General features: G+C 43.6%; 1 protein-coding gene and 1 long non-coding RNA gene across 2 annotated transcripts in view; one reads left to right on the forward strand and one right to left on the reverse strand.

The window, feature by feature from the left end:
* LOC118390596 (uncharacterized) overlaps nucleotides 1-1907 on the forward strand; it is a 112966-nt gene extending 111059 nt beyond the window's left edge. Inside the window, exon 3 of the long non-coding RNA XR_004826972.2 lies at nucleotides 790-1907. This is a non-coding gene — a long non-coding RNA (uncharacterized LOC118390596). The remainder of the gene's footprint in view (nucleotides 1-789) is intronic.
* The window catches only part of LOC127906203 (uncharacterized), a 373245-nt gene that overhangs the window by 306052 nt on the left and 48508 nt on the right, over nucleotides 1-18685 (reverse strand). The gene's annotated exons all lie outside the window — the stretch shown is intronic.

The following is an 18685-nucleotide window of genomic DNA, read 5'->3' on the forward strand; positions in this document are numbered from 1 at the left end:
TTTTCCTCTCTCTGTCTCTCTTTCTTTCCCTCCTCTTTGCTCTCTAACTTTCGCTCTGCTTTGAACATTTATGGGTCAATTTTTCCCCTGCCTGTTCGAGGCGATATCTTTTTGTCATCCCCTTGTTCGATTCAATTCAGGGGAGTTTAAAACAAAAGGAAACGTCCAACGTTTTGGCACAGCTAAGGAGAGTCAGAACCGCAGCCAAGGACCCTGCTGGAATAAAAAAAAACAACAGGCAAAATGAAGCAGCGCCAAAAAAAAAAGAAAACACCACCCTTTCCTTTGCATGGTCACAAATTCCACTTTCTCTGTAGCCAGCCCTGAGCAGCTACAACAGCTCCTCCTCGACCACATCTCACCGTCTGCATTCAACCTTACGCCGTCTCTAGCTCGCCGTAGATTTTTTCAAACTCCATCTTGGGGGTTTGGGTTTTGTACCCCTGTTATTGGGGATAGGACAGCAGGACAGGAGGGTGAAAGAAAGAAGAAAGAAAGAGGGTGACAGTATCTTTGCTTCAATTTCAGCCGGTGATTTGCTGATATTCTCTTTTTTTTTAAACAATGCTGCTACTATTGGGCTTTTTTCGCTAGTAGTTTCTGAACTCTTTTTTTGGGGGTATACTAACGTTGGGATGTGTTTGTGACTGTGTGTTGTATGTGTGTGTGTGTGTGTGTGTGTGTGTGTGTCTGGGTGTGTGTATGTGTGTGTCTGGTTTAAGGGGGTCAGACAGACTCTTTGCTCTGTTCACAATGTGGTTGTAACAATTAATGTGTGTGTTGTTCCAGGTCCCTGCTGTATTTTCACTGAAAGAGCCGGCCTACTCTGTCCACCAAGCCTGACTCCATTTTGATGCCAGGCGAAGAGACGAGGACTGACCAGCCCTTTGGTTCCCACACCATGTAGGCTCCAGCCCACACCATTGGCTACCCACTACCACACCAGTACGTTGGCATTTCTCTTTTCGTATTTCTGTATTTTTCTATTCATTTCTCAATTAATTTCTCTCTTGGTCTTGGTTTTGTCGTGATAAGTGCGAAACCTCACCTATGATTCTGTACCTCTCTCTCATGTTCAACTGACCTTACCCTATAGTACCTATATTGTTCTTAAGGGTGATTGGGAATTCCTATATTTCTCTGAGATAAGTACGGTAACAAAAATAAAGCTAATTTAAATCTCTCCCTCGTGTGTATATTCACCCTCAGCTTGTGAAAAATATTTGAGTGATCGTTCTGAAAGACAGTTTAGTGAAGTACGTAAACGAAACATTGCATTTTCAAATCAAAAATATCTTTCAGAGCCATGTTTTGTTATGATTTACAGTTCGCTATGACAATTGAATGACCTTTTCAATTTGTAGTTGAATGTCCCAGTCTATCATTTCTGTTACACACCTTAATCAAGAGGTGTGCTGTGTTTCTGTAGGGATTAGAGTGACAAGGTGGCTCAGCAGAACTCGAGTTCATTGATTTACTGTTAATTCATGTGACCTTTCATTTAACTGTTGTCTTATTCATTGTTTAATTATACCTTCTGCACTATCCCCTGGAGTGACTTTCTCTACAGCAGTTATTAAATTGTCTTTATATAAGAGCTATGGCCAGATTTAAATCCATTTTCACTCGTTTTTTTGTTGCAATTCTGCATTGCAGTATTTCTTCAACAAATGTACTCACACCCTGACATTTAAGTGGTAACAGATATTATTTGCAAAGTCTGTACAGGTCCATTTTTATATTACAATTCAGAAATCAGGAAGATGGGCAGACATATCTGAAAGGAAATATATAAATTGTCAGTCCCGGATACAAATGGTGGACACTTGAATGATCTTTCCTGGCTACCTCTTGAAAAGAATGAATATACGCTAACATGAAAATGCAATAAGGCATTGTAATAACCAACGTACTATTCTCTCTCATCCCTTTCAGATTTGGATATTGAGAGGCAAAAGTATATGAGTCATTTATAAGGGTTATACAACGCCAAGCGCATATGACAGTCATGTGTCTTGTCCACTTCATTGTGCCATATTACAGGAGATCTTCAATCTTTTCTCAACTGACAAGTGGTATATAATACATTTCAGACGGACAGATTTGGAAGGTCTCCTTCAGTTGTCAAACAGAATAGTAGTGCAGTGTATCAACCTCGGCTTGTTATTGAAGGTTACATTTGATAAAGAATATAAAATCTTGCTTTAATATTATTATTTTTTTCCCGGGACAAAAGTTTGATACCTCAATATACACTCAAGGATGGGTCCATTTATCTTATTGTCAAACACCACAATCATATTAGCTTGAACCTGTATTCAGGCAAGGTTTCCATGCGCTTTCCTACATTTCTTACCTAGTTAAATAAATAGATTTTTTTTTAAAAATAATATCATTTCAATTTGCGTATGAATGATTCTAACAACTGTCCTTCACTGTAGTACATTTTTTGTTGAAGCCGAAGTGCAAACAAATGACAATAAATGAACGAGGAATTACCATGAGATTTTAAAGGGGCATTGCATTTATATATGTGATTTCCTGTATTTGTTTTAGATTATATTCCCACACTATGAGGTCTAAATAACAATCTGAAATTGTACAAAGTATGATAATACCCTTTTTGTGTATGAGCTTGTCGGAAGAAAAATCCTGGAATTTAACCTGTTCAGGTGGGATGAAAAGTTTTGTCCCCCATCATGAGGTCACTATGTGATCTAATTATAATAGACCAATGACTGTTCACCTGTGTAAAAGGGTGGTCTCTAGACCATCCTATCAGCCAATCAGGGCTGTGTACGCAAATACCTTAACACCTACATGATCAGACAAATATCTTAACATTAGTTTCCTAACACCCACATGATCATTTCAAGGGCCAAAGGAGGCTCAGGGAAATAAATAAAACATATATTTGGAGTTATTTTCATGAAATAAACACAGTGATTTATTAGTCATACAGTGATGATTTAAAACTTACAAAGATGGCATGGGGGGCTTACATGTTTGGGGGAAGTGTACATTCCTAAACAATGTTGACATAATTTGTATTGCTCTTTTGTTAGTGAGGTATTCTTTCATTTTCTATTACTGACAATTGATTGTGTCATGTTTTGATATTGCGTTGTGTCATGTCGTGTTGTGTTTCGTTGTTTTGTGTCGTGAAGCGCCATCTTGTGTGCGCGAAGACTGTGTCCTTCAGTGGGTTTTCACTACCTAGATGTCCAGCAGATAGAGTGGATATAGAGAGTATAGAACTATACAGGAGACAGTTGTATACTATATTATATACTATACAGGAGACACATTTTCTCAAATGATAACACATTTCCTTTAGGAGGCATTCTATGTTTCCTTATTGTCCTCTGTCAAACACAGGACTCCCAAAAGAACTTGCCAGCTGCCACAAACCCGTAGATCCGAACTTGTGGTGACTGGTCGCACAAGCTCGTGTCTATAGGTATGTGTCTGTGTGGCCATCACAGCACCCCTCTCTGACCTAGGAGTATACAGTACAGGTAGGCTGTAGGAAAGGTATTGGAATACCATATCAGGACGATATGTGATAACCTTATGGAGAGGCAGGGCTGGGCGGGGAGAGAGGTACTTGAGGTGAAAGGTTAAATGGTTAAAGGATAACATCCAGTGGAGCCCCACCCTTAGGACAACCTTATTGTACAAGTGCCATACCTCTATTGGGCTCCTGCATGAGATTTTCCGTCCCTATTCCCAAGCCTGTTATATTCCTTATCCTCACTTTACCCCTTTTTGCTACCCCCCCCCACCACAGCCTTATCCCAAATCTCATCTCAAAAACCAAGTCTCCTGCCCTACTCACCACAGCTAACACCCCCAGCCATATCCAGCTCAAACTCCAACAGTACTCATATCCCCTGCCTTTCAACCTCACACCATCTACCCAGCCATGTTCTAAACTGCTGCCCCCCCCAACCCTGTACCCCTCACCCCCAAATGTATAATGCGGTACAATTTTTTTTCTGCCCCCCCATGCAGGCAGTGTTCCCACAGGTTGAGGTAGTAGGTTGTATAGTTCAGTGATATCACAGGAGATAACTGTACAGCCTCCTAGCTTTCCCTGAGGAAACGCCAATCATCATCTGCTGGAACTGCTGAAAAAAACAATGAAAAACTGCTGTCGACATGGGTATTAGTATTCATGTGTTTCAGTCATAAATTGCATTCCGTGATTTTTTTCAGATTATGTACACTGTTAGATCAGGTTTTATTGTTATCATATGTCAATCCATACAGTATTTACAATTCCATTTCAATATGACATTATGATTGAGCTGTTGCGCAATCACTCAATATTTTAATGAAATTTGACTTGTCACTTTAAGGACACCCGTCAAAGACAAACAGATGTATCCTCTATTCCCAATACAGCTTGGAAATGAACTAATAATTAACATTCAACTATCTTGTTTTGATTTCTGTTGTGTTTGTGTGGGTGTGAGATATCATACTTTTAAAAACAGAAAAAAAGAGCGTGAGATTACAGTAAAAGAGAGGACGACAGGAGACTAAGACTAGCACATGTATGAACACGCCAGGGAGTGAGCAGCGAGGCTTGTGGGAGGGACGTGGTAATGAAAGAGATTCCACTAGGGGAAAACCATAGAGTAGAGAACAGTAGGGCCGCAGGCAGCTGGGGGAAGAACACAACGATCTGTAGCCAATTATGTACAAAGTTCAGATTCAATTCGTCCTTCACCTCTTTACCAAAATTACATCATGGTCCCTCGCTTCACAGCTGTGCGGTAAAGACTCTGTTGCATGCTTGGATCAAAACCTCCAGACAACTTTCATTACTGTACACCACAGAGAACAATATAATCTTACTTAATATTAATGTATAAATGATTAGCAGACGCTTTTATCCAAATCGACTTACAGTAGTGAGGCCATCCATTTTTTTGTATAGATAGCTATATTCTATATGCAAATGTGGTTAGACAGCCTCGTTATGTTCAAATATCTTTACCTATATAGTACTCTAAATACCAAAATTCGTGTTAAGTTCAAAATAATACACGATAAAAATTGCTGACACCATTCAAACCAATGTGAGTTCATGTTTTTAAAGTAAATTCTCAGAATCATATTTTTGCATTTAGATCCTTAACTTTAGGCATCACTTCTCCCAGTGGGAATCGAACAAGCAACCTTGGGATTTCCAGTTTAACGTTCTTACCGACTCACAGGGCCACGACAGACCTACAAACTCACTCAACTGATTGAGTAATGTAGACTGCACATTAAATAATATTTGATGACCATGAATATCAAATTCTTTAGGCTTAACCTATCATTTCCCAAATGCCTTGCTGAACAGGTGACTCATATTTACTGTCTGTAACCCCTACTACGACACCAGCGTGTCCGTCACTGGCTGCGGGCAGCCTTTGGTAAAATAAAACACACCCACACACACAATCTCTCCCTCCCTGCTCCGTTTTCGGCTCCGTTACCAAAGTGGGTCGACTCACACATTAACCTAGCGATCTCAGTTTATGCATTACACACATTCTTACCTCCCTTCAGTTATAGTTTGTTATGGTATAGTGAATACACACACACACGCTTTCATGTTTAATTTACGCGGCGTTTATTGTACTTATCAATGTTTTGGATGAGCGCTTTGTTTGTTTCTGTTCCATTCTCTTCATCTCTGTAGCTTCCGGTTATGCTGGAATAAGGACCCGAGCTACGGCAATCGTGTTGGTTTTGTAGTGCCTGTCCAGAATTGCGCGTTCATGTGTATGGGCAGATTGGAAGACACCATGTCAGTAGTGGTGGGGTTATAAAAAAAATGTGTTATATATTGTGCTATATTCAATTATGCTAAACCGATGGCAAAGGTACAATGAAGATAATTCATAAAATGTTTAGCTTGAGTGGAAAATGTATGCTTTGATGTTCGTAATGGCTTTATTTGTATGTTTGGTATGTTCTTAATGGAGGGGCTTCCCCCTACAAAAGGAGACTCAATTCAAGGGGGCCTTTTCGTTGAGTTGTTAATAATGGGACTGCACTGTTTAGCTGTCACCATAATGTATAATTTTGTGGCAGTACTGGTTTCTTTCGGAATCACTATGTAAATGAACGCCCTTGCACAAAAGTGTTTATGCTGGTCCGCCATAATTTTATTTGGTACATTTTAAGTTTAATGTGGGCGTAAGTTGCACTTAAGGTTTTTTCAGTTTAGCCTTCTGGCCTACTCTATGTGACCGAGTGCTTGGGACTATAAGATTCTATCAGCATTTGTCAACATTTCAATTCAAATAGAAGTTTATTCGTCACGTGCGCCAAAAACAACAGGTGTAAACCTCACAGTGACATTCTTACTTACAGGCCCTAACCAACATTGCCATTTTTAAGTAAAAAATAGGTATCAAGTGAACAGTCGATAAGTAAGGGGGAAAAAACAACAGTAAAAAGACAGTGATTAATAACAGTAGCGAGGCTATACAGTGGGGCAAAAAAGTATTTAGTCAGCCACCAATTGTGCAAGTTCTCCCACTTAAAAAGATGAGAGAGGCCTGTAATTTTCATCATAGGTACACTTCAACTATGACAGACAAAATGAGAAGAAAAAATCCAGAAAATCACATTGTATGATTTTTAATGAATTTATTTGCAAATTATGGTGGAAAATAAGTATTTGGTCACCTACAAACAAGCAAGGTTTCTGGCTCTCACAGACCTGTAACTTCTTCTTTAAGAGGCTCCTCTGTCCTCCACTCTTTATCTGTATTAATGGCACCTGTTTGAACTTGTTATCAGTATAAAAGACACCTGTCCACAACCTCAAACAGTCACACTCCAAACTCCATTATGGCCAAGACCAAAGAGCTGTCAAAGGACACCAGAAACAAAATTGTAGACCTGCAACAGGCTGGGAAGACTGAATCTGCAATAGGTAAGCAGCTTGGTTTGAAGAAATCAACTGTGGGAGCAATTATTAGGAAATGGAAGACATACAAGACCACTGATAATCTCCCTCGATCTGGGGCTCCACGCAAGATCTCACACTGTGGGGTCAAAATGATCACAAGAACGGTGAGCAAAAATCCCAGAACCACACGGGGGGACCTAGTGAATGACCTGCAGAGATCTGGGACCAAAGTAACCAAGCCTACCATCAGTAACACACTACGCCGCCAGGGACTCAAATCCTGCAGTGCCAGACGTGTCCCCCTGCTTAAGCCAGTACATGTCCAGGCCCGTCTGAAGTTTGCTAGAGAGCATTTGAATGATCCCGAAGAGATTGGGAGAATGTCAGATTAAACCAAAATATAACTTTTTGGTAAAAACTCAACTTGTCGTGTTTGGAGGACAAAGAATGCTGAGTTGCATCCAAAGAACACCATACCTACTGTGAAGCATGGGGGTGGAAACATCATGCTTTGGGGCTGTTTTTCTGCAAAGGGACCAGGACGAATGATCCGTGTAAAGGAAAGAATGAATGGGGCCATGCATCGTGAGATTTTGAGTGAAAACCTCCTTCCATCAGCAAGGGCATTGAAGATGAAACGTTGCTGGGTCTTTCGGCATGACAATGATCCCAAACACACCGCCCGGGCAACGAAGGAGTGGCTTCGTAAGAAGCATTTCAAGGTCCTGGAGTGGCCAAGCCAGTCTCCAGATCTCAACCCCATAGAAAATCTTTGGAGGGAGTTGAAAGTCCGTGTTGCCCAGCAACAGCCCCAAAACATCACTGCTCTCGAGGAGATCTGCATGGAGGAATGGGCCAAAATACTAGCAACAGTGTGTGAAAACCTTGTGAAAACTTACAGAAAACGTTTGACCTCTGTCATTGCCAACAAAGGGTATATAACAAAGTATTGAGATAAACTTTTGTTATTGACCAAATACTTATTTTCCACCATAATTTGCAAATAAATTCATAAAAAATCCTACAATGTGATTTTCTGGATTTTTTTCTTCTCATTTTGTCTGTCATAGTTGAAGTGTACCTATGATGAAAATTACAGGCATCTCTCATCTTTTTAAGTGGGAGAACTTGCACAATTGGTGGCTGACTAAATACTTTTTTGCCCCACTGTATACAGGCACAGGTTAGTCGGGCTAATTGAGGTAGTATGTACATGTAGGTATGGTTAAAGTGACTATGCATATATGATAAACAGAGAGAAGCAGTGGCTTAAAAGAGGGGTTGGTAGGTAGTCCGGGTAGCAAATGTGCGAGGGCACCAGTTAGTCGGGCTAATTGAGGTAGTATGTACATGAATGTACAGTATAGTTAAAGTGACTATTCATATATGGTAAACAGAGAGTAACAGCAGTGTACATTTCTTGGTCTATTCAATGTTCTCTACCTGTATAGTACTCTAAATACCCACATTCGTGTTAAGTTCAAAATAATACATTATATAAAATTGCTGACACCGTTCAAACCAACGAGGGTTTGGAAATTTAAAAGAAATGATCTCAGAATCATATTTGTGCAGATAGAACCTTACAGTCCCAAGCTCTTGTGGCCCCAGTGTGAATTGAATGTGCAATCCTGTGATTGCTAGCATACCGTTCTTATCAACTCACTCACACAGGACCACAGACAGACCTCCAAACTCACTCAACTCATTGAATAATGCAAACTGTACATTAAATAATTGTTATGAATATGAACACTACCATAATTTCTGAAGGCTTAACCTACCATTTCCCATTTGCCTTGTCGAGCAGAAAGCGACCAATATTCAGTTCTGTCATCTCTACCACTACACCAACTTGTTTCTATAATGAGGTGAGGTTTATTGCAAAATGCAGGAAGGTTCAACAAGTTCAGTCTATATTTGTTGGGATTCCAATTTTGGTTTACTCTTCAGATGTCATAATATATTAGTGTCATCTATCTAACAATAGCTCTGTTGTCTCCTGAGTGGGAATGTGACTCTTCTAGACATGTCTTTACTGTGAGTTCAGTGACACATACTGGAGTGTGATTCTAAGTAGGTGAGGGGTTCATTTTCACTAAGCAATATCTCTGTTTGATGCCACATTTGATACGTTCTTGCCATAAGTCAATTGGCTTGCACTGTGGAAACACAAGCACCTTGTGATACACTGACACCAAGGTTGATACTGCTTTGCTAAGCGAATGCAGAGCACAGACCAGAGCAACGTTTTAAAAAACCATCGGACTGCACTGAATCTCACAGTTCTGTTTCGTACTCCATTACCTTGGACTGGCCTTGTTGGGCTCGTCTGGTCCACCCAACCCAATAACTTTATAGAGATAGATATCAGACTCATCTATATATTTGTGCCATTATAGCATTTGTGACAGCCTGGGCAGCGCCATTGAAACTACCATTGAGACAAATCCCCACCCTGTTGACTACTTTAACATGGCGGAGGCATGGTGGAATCCCTCAATGGCTCTGCCCATACAAAAATTGCCTTATGGCCACAAGAGGCCTCTATCATTCTCTATGGTCTCCTCCCATTCCCCAGGGCAGCAGGCAGCCAAGCCAAAGTGAACCAGAGGACGCCCCATGTTGGTTCGAGGTGGTAGTGGTATGAAGTTGTGTGCCGGGGTGGTGTGGGGAGTGGTGTGTCGATGAGAGAGGGTTTCCGCTCAAACTCTTTGTTCCCGGTCCCGAGGCCACCGGTTGAGGTGGTGGTGGGGGGTGTAAGGGTTGGGGGAGGGGGAGACTGAGGGGAGAGGTGAAAAGTTCACGGCTCCTATACAGGGGAGGGGAAGGGGGGTGTACAATGAGGGGGAGGTAGGAATGTACATTAACCCCGCTGACTTAGCGGGAGACAATTTACGATCGTCTCCCTCGGTGCTCAAAAGACAGGAGGGAATATGACAACATATTTTGTCAGTGAGTGTGCGTGTGTGTCTCTTATTGTGTGTGTGTGTGCTTGTTAGTGTTTGCGTGTTTCCCTGTCTCTCACACTCTCACTTACCCTTTCTGGGTGTTAGTAAATGGCTGTCAATATACTGTGGCTGCTGTGGTGTGGAGCGTCTAATATTAGCTGGTTGTGTGTGTGTGTGTGCTTGTGCGGGCTGATGGATGAGAGTGGCTCAAGGTGACAGTGATAAGGGGTGGTTAGAGAAAGAAAAATAAAGGGATTCTCTCTCTGCAATACAAAAATTATTTGAGCACCAGACCAACTGTGGACATCTGCAGCTGCATGTGATGTGATGATGAGCACACAGAGCATGTGATGTCTGTCTGTGACACAGTGAAGGATTGGTTTAGTATGGTAACACATAGGAATTGTTATCTCTAAGGGTGGACACAGCTAGGCTCTACCCAATGAATCACAGATATATCTGCAAGAGAATGTGAAATAAAGTGAGTATATGATAAGAAAAAGTATTCACCTGTCACCTCATGTCTAGGCTAGACACTATCATGTAACTATGCTATAACTGTTTCCATTATTAGCTTTTTCTTATGGATATTACATTGATACATTCATTGGAAAATAAGAGAAGTAACAAGGTGGTGTAAGAGAGAGAGAGAGAGAATGTGGACGTTGATTCTGCTGTCATTGATTTGTGCCCTCTGCATTTCGTCCCTCGGCAGTCCCTGTCGCTGCATTTCTCTCTTTCCTCTCTCCGTCTCTCTCTTTTCATCTCCTGTTTAAATTAAAACATTTACCGGTCCTAAGCTCATGTTGATAAGATATTTAGAGAGGCACATCACATAAAATAGTTTATATCTTTCTTTGCCTCTCTCTCTCTCACTCTCTCTTTCTCTGAGTCTGCATGAACTCATTCACTCCGTTCCCTTGCCTGCTCTTGCTCACTCCCTCCCTCTCTCCCTATTCTCTCTCTCTTGCTCCCTCCCTCTCTCCCTTGCTCCCTCCCTCTCTCCCTATTCTCTTTCTAGTTCCCTCCCTTCCTTCATGAAACACACTCTGTATTACCCAGTTGCACAGAGAGGGATCGAGAGACAGGAACAGCGCTAAGAGGGAATGGGAGAGGAGAGAATGCCGGACATGCTGACCAGAAACAGATTCCGATTTTTTTTTATTTGGACAGAAAAGGAGCATGAAAACGGGACATTGTAAGGCGAGAGGCGATTGTCGTTCTCTGTCCCTCTCTCATTCCCTTCCTTCGTCCCTCTTCCTCGCTCTGAACCTTCCTTCTCTCTTTCTCTGTCTGTGTGTCTCTCCTCCCTCTCTGTTAGTGGGCCTCTGGGTCTAACTGATTTCAGCTGTGGGAGGAAATGAATGGATTATATTTATTTCTCTGTCCAGCCCTGTCCTGTTGCTGCTGTCGGATGCTCTCTCTAAAAGGGAGGAGTAGGGCAGGGAGGTAAGACAGGTATGGAGGGCATGGAGGGCAGATAGGCAGGGCGGACAGGCAAGGGGCGCAGACAAGCAGGCACAGGAGTGGGCAGGCAGAGCAGGCAGACAGGGAGGGAAGGAGAGGCACAGAGTTAACTTTCTTCTGCCCTGGAGACTCACTCAGTAGACTGCCATTCTGAGACAGCTGGAGGGAGAGAAGGAGTGAAAGAGACAGAGAAAGAAAACGAGATGAGAGAAAGCGAGACAGAAGAAGAGGGAGAGAAAGAGAAAGAAAGAGATACAGAGAGAAAGAGAAAGCCAGATAGGCAGACAGATAAAAATAGAGGGAGAGAGAGAGAGAGAAAAGAGAACATGGGTTAATGTGCCCCAGCAGAGCAGAGTGAGCCAGCCGCAGAGAGGAGCTACCCGCAGAGAGGAGCCAGCAATGTAGAGGAGCTAGCCATGGCGAGGAGCTAGCTGCAGAGAGGAGCGTGGGTAGAGGGTAGAGGGACTAGCCTTCAAGCAACAGGCGTTGCTTGACGCATTCTTTCCTATTATTCCATTTATGTCTTTGTTTTATTTACATTTATGTTCACCGTCTGCCTGTCTGTCACTTGGATCAGATGACATGGCAGGCTTCCACTTGTTTTCTCTCTGGGCCACTGGACATGAGGCAGTGGTTCACATGTGCAAGATTAGGACACACCGGGAGAAGGGGAGAGAAAGGGTAACGGGTTTACAGTGCAAATGTGTGTGTGCGCATGTTTGGTAAGTATTTAGTATGTGCACCTTGTTACTCTGGCATATGTCAGGTATGCTGGCCTCATGGCGTCATGGCCTTGTCTCTTTCTTTCTCGCTCCTCTCGCTTCTCTCTCTTTCTTGACAGTCAGCACTTAGTCCCACAGGCCTATTGATCTCCTGCTCAATTTGTTTCTCTCAAGGCTTGCTCCTTTTTTTCCCCCACGCTGGCATGTGCCTCCTCTCTGATTCACATTCTTGTCTCTCTCATCACATAAGCTCTTTTTAGAATGATCCCTATTCTTTCTCTCACATTTTCAATGTCACTCCCTGACTCTGCCTGTTGCTTCCTCTACTTCTTCACCCTATCTCCCTTTTTCTCGTTCGCTCTCTCACTCGTTCTCTCGCTCATTCTGTCTCCTTTTCTCTCTGTCTCTATCTCTGAAATTCTCTCTCTCTCTCTCTCTCTCTAGCCCTCTCTCTAGCCCTCTCTCTAGCCCTCTCTCTAGCCCTCTCTCTAGCCCTCTCTCTAGCTCTCTCTCTCTCTCTCTCTCTCTCTCTCTCTCTCTCTCTCCCTCTCTCCCTCTCTCTCCGCCCTCTCGCCCTCTCTCTCTTTCTCCACATGGTGGAGTCTTGCATGTCTGAGCAGCAGACGTCCAGACAGCAGTGTGACTGGAGCAGTCTCACACGCTACGATAGCCCGCAGGATCACCCCGCTGCTGCAACAATGTCCACTGACTAAGATCTTTTTTGTTTCTCGTTCCTCTTCCCTTCTCTCTCCTTTGTCTTTCTCACTTCTCTGTCTTTCTCCACCTTTTACCCCTCTCTGTCTCTTGCTCTCATTCTGTCTCTCGCTCAGACACAGATCAGACTGCGGCAGCCTCAGCAACCATGACTAGAAAGGTGAGTTTGAGTTCCCTCTCTTCCTTTCTTCCTCTCTCCCATCTCCCTCCTACACTTCCTGACAGACAGCCCTTATCCGAGATGCTGCCTTTACTGTACTAGGTCTACCATAAGCTCTGTGTAATGTCACTATAGCGGATAGTCATGTTCCCGGCGGATGCTGCCTGTCTATATATCTGAGGTCTGCTATGTGTGAAAGGTAAAATATGGGTCACAGAGCTCTCATTTGAAGGAAAGTTATTTATTGTTGGTAATGGAGATTGGCTTTCATGGCCTCTGAATCCTGGCGATCCGTTTTAGGTGTGATGGCGCTAGCAGTCTGCCGCAACCTTTCTGGCCTGGCTCCCATTGTGTGTGTGTGTGTGTGTGTGTGTGTGTGTGTGTGTGTGTGTGTGTGCCCACTCACGCATGTGCTGTATGTGTGTGGCATCGTTGAATTTTTCCATTTGTAGAAGCTCACTTAATTGCTAATGGCTGTGATGGAGATCAAAGATTGGCGTTGTAATATTATGGCTGTCACAGCCTGGAGCTTAAGCTTTCTTTTGGACACTGTTACAGATTGATGTGTGTGTGTCTGGGCATGAGACTGGTCACTGCAGTGGTGTGACTGTGTGCTCGAACTCGTGTGTGCGCGTGTGTGCTGTATGTGTGTGGTCACACTTGTGTGTGTGCCCGTACTCTTTGAATGTGTGGATTTGTGTATATTTCTATGTGCTACATTTGTATATTTTGTGCGTGCGTGCGTTTGGGTGTGTATGTATTGCAATGTGTGACAGATATATGGGGGCATGGTGCCGTGTGTGTTGTGTGTGTGTGTGCCCTGACTGAAGGTTGCACTTGTTGTATGCCACAACACTGACACAGTGAGACAGTGATAGTCTTCTGTACTCCAGCACAAAGCTAGGGGGACATTGTCTGTGTGTGTTTCAGTTAAAGCAACGTGCTGATGCCCTATCTTTGTCTCCTTGCTTGGATAGACGAGCCTTACCGAATCTGTACCTCTCTCAATCCCTGAGACCCTAACTTGTGACTTTTTCCTGTGATGTGCACGGGTTGGGTTCTCGGGAGCTGCGAGGGGTGCTCTCACACATCTCCGGAAAATTACGTTTTCTTTAAAAATAAATGCGTTTTTTTGGGGCTGGCGGTAGAGAATAGACACCATGCTAGTGACAGAAAGAGAGAGATTGCTTTTTTTCCCCCTCACAGGCAGGAGGAGGAGAAATGCTCGCCTCATCTGAGAAATGAAGGGAGAGGCAGAGAATGAGGGAATTGTTAGACATAGTTAATATACTGAGGTAATGTTCAGTCTGTAGGAGAGATGGAGAGGGAGAAGAGGAGTAAGGGAGGAAAGGAAGAGAGAAAGAAGCACAGGGTTGGGGAAGTAGCTTACTGTAGCACAGTGGAATGTAGGCCTGAGGGACATGTGACTGACCGGGATGGAGGGATAGAGGGATGGAGGGATGGAGGGATGGAGAGATAGAGGGATGGAGGGATAGAGGGATGGAGGGATAGAGGGATGGAGGGATAGAGGGATGGAGGGATAGAGGGATGGAGGGATGGAGGGATGGAGAGATAGAGGGATGGAGGGATAGAGGGATGGAGGGATGGAGGGATGGAGAGATAGAGGGATGGAGGGATAGAGGGATGGAGGGATGGAGGGATGGAGAGATAGAGGGATGGAGGGATGGCGGGAAAGAGAGAAGGAAGGAGCAGCGGGATGGGGCTGTGTTATGGGTGGGGTGACAGACATGCTAACATGCTTACACATTTTCCACAAAAACCAGGGAAGAGACTTACACCACAGCGCAACGATATCCGCTTGTCCGCTTGTCCTAGCCACCCTCCCTTTCTCCCGCACTTTCTCTCATCCCCCTCCATCAATTGATCAATACTATGGGCCTGTGGCCTCAGTTTGAGAGCAGCACAAAGTACTGGTGAGAGCGTGGTCCTGACTGCTCGGTACACCTGTGTTTGACCTCATAGAAACCTTCGTCAGCCAACCTCGGAGCTCAAATTCACTGTGTGTGTGTGTGTGTGTGTGTGTGTCTGTGATTTCTCTGCTGAGTGGCCTTGGCTATGAACTGTGATATATAGGGCTCAGTCGGGGCAGATTGTAAGTGTATTCTGTAGAGTATGCCGTGTGAGTGAGTAAGTGAAAATCAGAGCTGTGATTTTCTATAGTGTTCTTCATGGTGTGATTTTATCACATTGTGTAGACTGGATGCTGAACTTGATAAAAACAGCGAAGGAGTGTGTTCTTTTGAAGGTGGAACTGTCCCTAAAATTGGATCCTTTTCCATTTATTATATTTAACATAAATCGTAAAAAATTCCACAGTAAGTTACGTCTTACTGTAAGCTGGTTCTATACCAACCACCATGCCAACCATCTTTGGTTTGAAATAACATCCTGTTATTGTGTGTCATCAACTGGTTGCTTCAGTGAAGTACTCTGTATGTTACTGGGTGTGTAAGATGGAGTGTTTGTGTCAGTAAACCATAGACAGAGATAGTGTGCGTCGGGAGAAAGCATGAGATATTTAGCGTTCCAGTTGTGTGTGCTTGTCCCACGATACTGTTGTTGTGTTACTTGATAAGGAGCTGTGTGTCTGTGTGTGTGTGTGTGTGTAGTAGGATGTGGTAGAGTAGGGTCTGATTAACGTATGGTGGGTGGCCGAATTTTCCCAAATTGAAGCTCAAATACTGCATTTCTACACAATTTGAAACCTTTAAAACGGAATTTGGAGTACAGCAAAAACAAGCAAAATTGACTCCAGCCATTATCACCTTGTTGCCGTAGCTTCATTCAGGTCAGTCAATAGGGGACTTAACATTCTACAAACTCATCATACAATAATCAGCTGCTAACTAGCCAAAGCCAACTACTACAGCCATCTTTACCTCGCACTATTCCCTGCAGCTGCGTCGATGCGCTTCTGCTCTCAGGCGTCTTCATGGTCCTAAAGTCAGTCCGCTGATACCACTAAACTGCATTTGCCTTTTAATCGTGATTGGAATGATTTTAGTAATCTATTTTAAATAGTTGATATTGAGCTAAGGTGTACCCAATTGATGCCCCTGCTCTGCCCCCCCATACCCTAGTCCTAGTCTGACAGATATTTGCAGCATTTCTAAAATGGCTGCCCATCCATAAAAGCCAGCACTACCGATCAACCAGTGTCTACGAGCACTGCGCCACCCCCCTCCCCTAAACGACTATATGGTTATATTAGTATTATGACATCAAATATCGGTAACAGTCAGGGCAAATTTAATGTATGAATTGCTGAAACCTCTGGATAGTAACGTGACCTATTCTCATTATAACAGTCTCAATAAAGAACATTTCCCCTTTTCTACTTGTCGTTTTATGAGAAAAAGCCTCAACTTCGACAAACCTGCATGTCTCTAACATCAACTGCCTCTCACACCCGGGTTTGTCTATTTTTGTCTGTGTGTGTGTGTCCTCATGTGTCCTAGTTTCTTCACGCTCCCCATGTGGTCTAGTATGTGTGGCACGATCTCAGTATAGTGCCCACTGATACTCAATGTGAAGGAACCTGAAACGATCTTACTGGTCTTTTCTCTGGGTGGTAGTGTGGTGCTGTATGGCTTGTTGGTGGAGCATGGCACTTGCAATACAATACAATGATTGTAGGTTTGATTCCCGGGGTCACTTATATGTAAAAAAAATATATATTCGCTTTGGCTCCTCTGTGTGACTGTGAATCTAGCTCTACCTCTCTTGTCTGCAACACAACAGCATGCCATTTCATGTAGAAGCACAGTTCAACAAGTCTTCCAAATCAGAAAAATGCATCTAGGAATGACTGGCTCTCACAGTCGGATATTAAGATAAATACAAAGCTCCGTTTCAGTCCATTTCACTTGATAGTTAGCTAGCTACAGCTACACCACCACCACTGAGTGAGTGAGTGAGAAGACACGTCTGTCAGGCCACCTTCTTCTCCCCCTCCCCCTTATCACTGCAGTAATGTTGCAGCTCTGATCTCTCTCTGTCTGCCTGGCAGCTCAGCTAGCTCAATTGTTCTGCCAGTGCCGCCTTCCCCTCCTTGTCTGTGTGTCAAAGGGCACCCTACCACAGCCAGCACCTTATGGGCCAAAATAAGTTCCCTTATATAGGGAATATGGTGGCATTTGGGACACAGGCCTGTCTTCTGGGGGCTGACGTTGCTTTACCCGCCCTGCCAGCCTGCCTGCCTGCCCTGGCCCAATCGAAGGTAACGGACAGACACAGGGCTCCCTCCCGTCCCGCTGACTATGGTGCTGAAAGCTTCACACTCAGGTGCCCCATGCAGAAAAAGACAGGTTAACCTTTTCTGGCTCCGAATCAGCAGTATTGGAATTGGCGACGCCATGCCTCAGTTGGTGCCATTACCCCTTACCTACACGTGGTGCTGGGCACTGCCTCTCAGGCTCCCTGTCTTCCCCTGCCCTCAGTATTAGAGTTGGCGATACAATTCCGCATCCGCTGCCTTTATTATTACCCACAATGCCGCTCCCTGTCCTCCCCTGCCCTCAGTCCTCTGCCCCTGCCAACCACCCTGCCGAACTCCCCACTGACCTGCCCTCTGCCCACCATTTCCAATTAGAAATTTCAGACGTGATTTTCCCTTACAAAAAAATGTATCAACCCCTAGACATTTGTATAATTTTTTTATCCACATATATGCCATTTAGAATATAATAATTAACATTTCCTGTTGTTGCAGGATTCACTTCCTTCTGTAGCAAACTGGTTCAATTTAAGATCCTACATAATATGTGTTTTACCACAATACTGTCTGCGGTTCTGTCTACTCTAAACCCCTCACACTCTAAGGTGCAACATCATAATACACTCCCCTCGCAAAATGCCAGAGAGATGTGACTGAGGAGCGCAGCTCGACTGTACTATTTATCGCTGCCAACCCTGGCAACTGGTAGTACCCATTGAAGATGTATAATATACTACCGCCTGTCCCTGATTGTCTGCGTGTTTATATTCCGTGAGAATGTGCGTTGTGCTGTGAATCAAAATGTTGTGTGTGTGCGTGTGTGTACCATTGGGTTATGTGAGTCTTAGTGTGTGTGTGTGTGTGTGTGTGTGTGTGTGTGTGTGTGTGTGTGTGTGTGTGTGTGTGTGTGTGTGTGTGTGTGTGTGTGGCGGGCGTCACAGCAGCAAGGATAGACTGATGACTCCTTGGCAGGCTCTCTACTGTTTCACCATATGTTCAGGACTAGCACCCATTGTACAATACATCTATTTCACTATAGTGCATCACACACATAGCAACACACTCCACATAACATACTTCCAAACACAAAAACTGTCTCTAAATATACCCCAAATAGACACGCATGACGTCAAACATAGTTTATGTTTGTACATGCTTATACTCAATTGATATGCATGATTGGTCGTATTTAAATGTGTGGTACAGTGTGTTGCTTTGTATATATATTTTCTTGAAAAACTAGTATTATACGCAAGGGAAGGTGACAAGCAGAAACAGGTTTTCATAAATGATTGAAAACGTGTTAAAAATACAAATCTTAGATATAACATTTACATAAGTATGCAGACCCTTTACTCAGTACTTGGTTGAAGCACCTTTGGCAGCGATTACAGCCTCAAGTCGTCTTGGATATGACGCTACAAGCTTGGCACACCTGTATTTGGGGAGTTTCTCCCATTCTTCTCTGCAGTTCCTCTAATCATGTCCAATCAATTGAATTTACCACAGGTGGAC

Source organism: Oncorhynchus keta, chromosome 11 (genome assembly GCF_023373465.1).
Source record: "Oncorhynchus keta strain PuntledgeMale-10-30-2019 chromosome 11, Oket_V2, whole genome shotgun sequence".
Classification (NCBI taxonomy): domain Eukaryota; kingdom Metazoa; phylum Chordata; class Actinopteri; order Salmoniformes; family Salmonidae; genus Oncorhynchus; species Oncorhynchus keta.